The sequence below is a fragment of the Magnolia sinica genome, chromosome 15, assembly GCF_029962835.1.
Source record: "Magnolia sinica isolate HGM2019 chromosome 15, MsV1, whole genome shotgun sequence".
NCBI lineage: Eukaryota > Viridiplantae > Streptophyta > Magnoliopsida > Magnoliales > Magnoliaceae > Magnolia > Magnolia sinica.
The window spans coordinates 8,274,544-8,281,250 of record NC_080587.1 but is presented as its reverse complement, the minus strand read 5'-3'; the positions used below and the strand labels follow the sequence as shown (position 1 = coordinate 8,281,250).

At 40.1% G+C, this 6,707-nt stretch overlaps 1 long non-coding RNA gene across 1 annotated transcript; it reads left to right on the top strand.

Moving 5' to 3' along the window:
- Window positions 1-4,629: 4,629 nt before the first annotated feature.
- LOC131227350 (uncharacterized) lies at window positions 4,630-6,172 on the top strand. The gene is made up of 4 exons (XR_009162221.1): window positions 4,630-4,857; window positions 5,035-5,417; window positions 5,688-5,766; window positions 5,862-6,172. It is a non-coding gene; the product is annotated as an uncharacterized LOC131227350 (long non-coding RNA).
- The last annotated feature ends 535 nt before the right edge of the window (window positions 6,173-6,707 follow it).

Below are 6,707 nucleotides of genomic sequence, written 5' to 3'. Positions count from 1 at the left end.
CTCTAACACATAATATTTTATTATGATAAAGCATATAGTACACTGCAGGAGAATAGGGAAGTGTGCACCACACACAATAAATACAATACACTAGCATTCTCTATAGTAGTCATCTAAGAGTTGTTTACAAGTTTATGTAAGATTAGACGTCTTTTTACTATTTTTAATATTTTTAACGGTTTTAGGGAAGTTTCTTATTTTGAGACGGATCATCAAGTACATCGTAAGCAACACATCATTTAATAATATTAATTTTATTATCATTTTAGAGATTCTCTTTCTTGAGGATTCAGGGCTATTTATGAGAAGAATAAGGTGATCTCTTCTCTTTTCTCCACACACCCACTACGTCAAGCTCTCGTAAGTAATAGCCAACAGATGAGCAGCACCAAGATTATGAAGTATGAGGAGAGAAAATAGAAGAAAAGAACTGCTAATGTATATCATCCTCCAGTTCTATTACTAGCTTCCAAGTTTAATGTAAATGAACTTACAGCAAACTTATATCATTTTTTGCTTCTCCAGATTGTATGTTGCATGAAAAGGCAGATACCTGGAACATCAGACAACACCAGGAATGACCTAAACAGTGCTTGCCAAAGTCTACTTTCTTAGCATGCTTCAGAAAGTTCAGAAACAGAGATGAAAAGAGAGGAAGTACTTGCAGACAGGCTGTTTCCAAGCCAATAATCCTCCAAATGCACCTACATGGTGCAATAATCAAGAACTGGGATGTCCATATGTGGGTCCCACTATTAATGTCTGCTGACCTGAAAATCATGCTGTTCTGCTCATAATGTGTGCTCACACATATACGTAGGCAGCGTCTTACTCAAGTGAATGCAGATAGGCGGCTCCGATAAAATTCTTCATTTCTAAGATGAGATTATTAAGATTTTTTTCAGATGTTCAATCGAATTGAATAGTGAGAACAGCATTTATTAATGAGTAAATGACCACAGTGGGCTAGCCTCACTCCATTCATAATGACAGAGTAGCAACCTGAATTGGAATTACTAATGTCTCAGTCCTACATGCAATTAAGGGTCTGGTTGTCGCTAGGAATTAAAATGATGACAAATGAATTGTAGTTCAGTTCATTGAACATCCAAACACACCTTCAGCACTAAAACAATAGCTAGCATACCCAGAAAGGAGGATGGGCCATGGCCTATTATCTCCCTTATCGGATGAAATCAGTCATCCAAAAAAAAAAAAAAAAAAGGACAAATACAACCACCAGTCCGCAACGTAAAGAACAGTGAGGACATCCACTGGTGAAGAATTTTGGGTATCCCCCATTCACCATGGGGCCCACCAATCGACACAAGCAAATTCTCATTCTAACATATATATTTAACCATGGATGGACAATTGCCCAAAAGTCACTTTGTTTTAAACGATGCTAATTTTCTGATTTCTGCTATTGAATTTGGATTGCTGACAGTTTTACTTTTATCTGTCCACCAATTTGGTGGTTGGGATATGCTCATCTAGTGGGATTCTTGATTTAGAGGAGTCAATATTGGAATGTTATTTGAAATTTGATTAATCTTGTTAGATGGAGTATTTATTTTGCACCCTCAGGACATCATCGTATCTTTGTATATTCAAAAACTAATAAAAGTCGTCAGGGAGGCCATTCTCTCGTTTACACACCATTTTCCTGAAATCCCTTTCTCTACGACAAATCTTAATTATATAAGGCTGTTGTTTGGATTGCTCAATGGAACTGAGAAATCCAATGAGTTCTTGTATTAGAGATCTTGTTCTCTAATAAATAAAGAAATCATGATAACAATAACTATGTATGTATCAAAGCAGCACGTGCATATCATCTAATTAGAGACGACTCGACTCGCCCGACTTGTTTAGACCAGACTCGATCCGAACCGAGCAGGTGAGTCGATTCAAACCAAGTAGACTTCGTCCAATCCGAACTCAAGGCGAGTCGAGTTCAGGTCACCCAGTAACTCGACTCAACCCGAAATCCAACTCAGCACTAACTCAACTCGATCTGAAACCTGACTTGTGTGTGTGTGTAATATCCCATATTTGACATTTCAAATCTGAGATGTTGTGTAGCCGATGGAGAGGCTACAATTCTGGCAGGTGCACCTAGGTTTTGAGTTGTGATTTCAGCCCATGGATAACTGTTGCACCCGGCCCAACTTGGTGCCAACTCGACCTGACTTGGTACTTGTGACCGGGTTGGACTCTATCTGGATTAGTCCAGGAAAGACTTGGACTCGGATCAGGTCAGGCATGCTGGACTTGGTACCGAGTTTGGGTCAGGTCTGTTTCAAAACCGGATCGAGTCGGGTCAGCCCTAGCTAGGCCCGACTCGACTCGATGCCCAGCTCTACATCTAATCCATCCATCGGACATGCATGTGCCTCTGTACACGGAACAAACCTGAACCTGACCTATTGTCAGCCCTGCACATATGAGAATCTCTTCTATACATGGTGTAGGTTGGACCATTTGACGTAACCCTTTGAAGATGTGACTATTGCTAACTCTGTTTAATTATTTTATTAACTATTTAAGAGGCTTTTTAACCCCATTCTCACCACTTTCACATGCACGTCTACTGGCATGCATACAGAAGACACAAGCTGTGTATCAAGTGGGTCCCATCATCTACTGGAATCCAACCTACCCTTGGCTCAAGGATCTTGTAGTTCCTTCTGTAACATGGAGTTTGTAAATATGGGAGCCATGATCTGATGATCCAGATCATTGATCTGAAGGATCGGTATTGTTGTCTCAAAATAGTTCAATGTTGGAACGATCCTAACCCTTGAAGCTATGGCTCAAATACGTCTCTTAATAACGAGAAGCTAGCACAGCACGTGGGAAAGAGAGCAGATGGGAGCATGGGTTTGAGATGTGGCCCACTCATCACATGGGGCCCGCAGTTAACATACCCTGTCCTGACTTTGGATGGAGCATGACCCAAAGAAAAAAAATTGCAGTGAGGAGATAGCACTAACCATCTGATTGATTTTCCCCTTGAATCCCACCACTCACTATTTTACTTTTAACCATCCATTTGAGATCCATTAATTGGATGGCCAGGATTGCCTGATCAGTAAAATTTTATAGACAGGCTCCATTCATAATGGGACCCATAGTTTGGATGGTCTGGATAGCTATAAATCAGGGCCGCATGTGAGGAGGACGAGTCACTTCCTCACGTGAGTCCTACCCCTATTTATGGATTATCAAACCATGTATGAAAGCATGGTGGGTCCAGCATCCTAGAGGCATTGGATAAAAACAAGAATAACATTCCACGAGCCAATTGGATCCATGCACGCAGCAGAAAGAGGAGGTCGAATCTACTCCACATGTCTGATTAAGGAGCAAGGTTGTCAATGACTGGGACTGAAAATTCTAGAGTTCTTGGCCCAGTAGGCCCACCTTGATCAGTTCAAGATAGGGGTGGAAATAGCTCGGGTTCGGGTCTGGGTTATTTGGGTGGGTGACTTGTGGTATTGAACCGGATCAGATCTGAGTGAGTCCAAGATGACTTGGAGACTCATTAACTCATCCGATTCTTGAAACCATGAGGCAATGGTTAGGCCCAACCCATTTAATTGTAATTCAGTTGGGCTCAATCCACTGGACCTGACCTGCACAACCACACTCAGGTTTAAGTAGGTGTCTCAGGCAGGTTTGTGTTTTCATTATTCCCAATCTCATCTGAATATGATCAACCCGAATACAAATGAGGTTGGTTTTTTCCAATCCTAAGCCAAACTTAGGACCTCGACAACCTAACCCGAACTCAGCTTGGGTCAATTGGGTTTGGTTTGACCCGAACACAAGTTGCAGCATTAGGTTTAAGAATGGAACATGGGGACCATTACAGACTGGGTTGGATGGGTTCATCTAGCCCAGCCTATTAATAATTTATATGGCTGGGTTGGGTCAGGTTAGATATGGTTCAACCCTATGCTAACCCACTACCAATTTAGCTTAATGCAACTAAATATGCGCAAATCTAAGTAGTCGATCTTATGACCACTCAATTGCTGTTGAAGGAGACCAGTTCATCAAATAGTAAGCCGTATTAATGGTCTCAGTCAATAAGTCTTTGCCCAATGCAACATTACTTAACATGCATGGGGCCCTCTCCAAGAGAGTCCGATTCATTCGCTCAGCCACACCGTTTTGCTCGGGCGTGCGACGCACTGTGTTGTACCTGATGATCCCTTCATCCTTACAATAATCATTAAACTCAGTGGAAGTAAATTCTCTACCATTGTTAATCCTTAAAACTTTTATTTTTCGCCCTAACTGTTTTTTTATCATTGTCTTCCATTGTTTGAATATGGTGAAAACTTCGAATTTACATTTCATGAAGTAAACCCAAACTTTCCTTGAGTAGTCATCAATGAATAAAACAAACCATGACGACCCCCCAATACAACTGTCTCATGGAAAGTCAAAACTTGAAACACATGTTAGTGATCCAAGCCCTTCAACACACTGGTGTCATGATGAATGTGTCTTCACCTACTATCAGTTTTGTCCATTCATTAGGCGAGCCACACTTATATTGAGAAAATGGATGCAGTTTTATCCATTCATTAGGTAAGCCACACTTCGATTGAGAAAACGGATGCTTAAAAGATTGATAAGATGATAACCAATGGTACATGAGTGCACCACTAATTCACCATATTAGTGGACTGACCGAACTTTTACACTTGGACACTTTCACCAAGGGGTAGTAGACCTTATGAATGGAATGGATCTCACACGTGTATGCAACACTAGCACACGTGAGGGCCCTTATATTTGTCCTCTGTAGAAGTGCATCCACAAGAAGGACTAACTCCTTCAAATGTAAAATTTCTATCCACTTTCTAATATTTTCAATCCTATGTTTACTTTATTTATGTAATATCTCCACAATAGCCAAAGAACAGGCGGATGTTCATAGGAATGTATATACCGATGTATTGTATACATAACCTTCTCGAGAAGCTCAGTTAACAATTATAGCATTGTGGATATGTGCAGGATTTGCAAAATTGGTTACAGCTTTTGCAAGAAATGCTCACTGATGAGAAGTATAGATTGAGGCAGAGTTTTGTCTATCGCTATAGTTTCTTGGACTTCAAAGTTGTTGCATTGCTTGTGTTTGTATTTCATGCATACAAGCAAACACTTGTAGCCTACATGTTTGTGCGAGCATAAAAGTGTTTTTTACCAACCATCCCTTATTGACTTGGCATGAGAACAGAATAATGGAAATTCGCAAAGCATTACATTTTTATTTTTTATTTTTATTTATTTATTTTGGCAGTTGTTGAACCGTGCCAGGAAATGTCAATAATGCAGCCCAATTCAGAGTAATGGAAGAATCTCCGATAAAATCTCTTTATTCACATTGAGAACACTAGGTAATTGTACTTTCTTCGTTTTCAACATTTGTATGCTATAGCTCGCACTGGGACAAAGGCTAAAAAGATGATGATGATAATATATTTGCGAGCCTTTGCATGTCCTTGTATTAGATTCTCCATATTCGAAATGGAGAATAATCTATTTATACAAAGCTATGCATCATTCCTTCCCATCAAGGCTATAGGATCTATTAGTTTTGATTTTATAGTAATTCAAAGAGTAATATTAATAGATATACTTCTGAAAATGTTTAGCAACATCTACAGAGACATCATTGTCAGCGGTTACCTAATCAGGGCAATATATGGGAGCTAGTGAAGATCTCAACTTTTCGATGGCTCAATGGTACATGCATGGTTTTCTAAATTCATATGAATAATGACTAATTCATACATGGTTTGGGGTAAAATATTTAATCCAAAGTTACTGTTGTGTTGCAGAGATGGCGCATACTTGAAGTTTCGGATACAGGTCAAATCTTGATCTCCAATCTTCCTATGGATGACCTGACTACAATTTTGCACCTTGCAACAAATACCATTCTATGAATGGATTCGACCAAACTTCCATCGGATACAACAACTTGGATTAGAGAAGCCAGACCTGGTACCTTTCATCCCTTTCATGTTCAAGTATTCGAGGGAAAAGGGGATGCAAGTCGAAGTAATGGTTGTCTACTTTGCAATTGAGGCTCCGTGGCTTAGTCCATTCATGGATGTGGCCCACTAGACTGCATGGACAAATGATCAAGACCACCAACCATCGGACCTGATCACAACCGTGGACCATTTGTTTTTCTTTTTGGGGTTAAAATGCTACTTCCTTGTGCAGAATCAGAGATGGAGATATAGGGCCCACCTGAATTGGCATAAGGGCATGATCCTGATTGTGCCCTGGATGATTGCCTTCCCAAATAGACCGTTTATTCTATTTATAAACGTGTGTTTAAAACCTTAGGATTTTTGTCATGCATCTATCTGAAATGTTTGTAACTTGAAAGGTCCCTGTTCTGGTACTCCACACGCACGTGGTGATCCAATCTGTGCATCTTGTAGACTGCACCAATCGGTAAAAAATACGCTGCAGTTGAACATATGAAATTCCAGGAATGAGGTGTACTGCTAAGCAGCTAGCAAGATATTTTCTCCTCCCAACTGTAGTGGGCCCAGCAGTGGTGATAGTTGTGTGTATTACTTTAAGGTAATTAAATAAAAATAAAAATACACAAGCTAGATTACGTTAATGGGAACTAGCAAGCAAAAGGATGGTGCCTAAGGTGGGCTTCA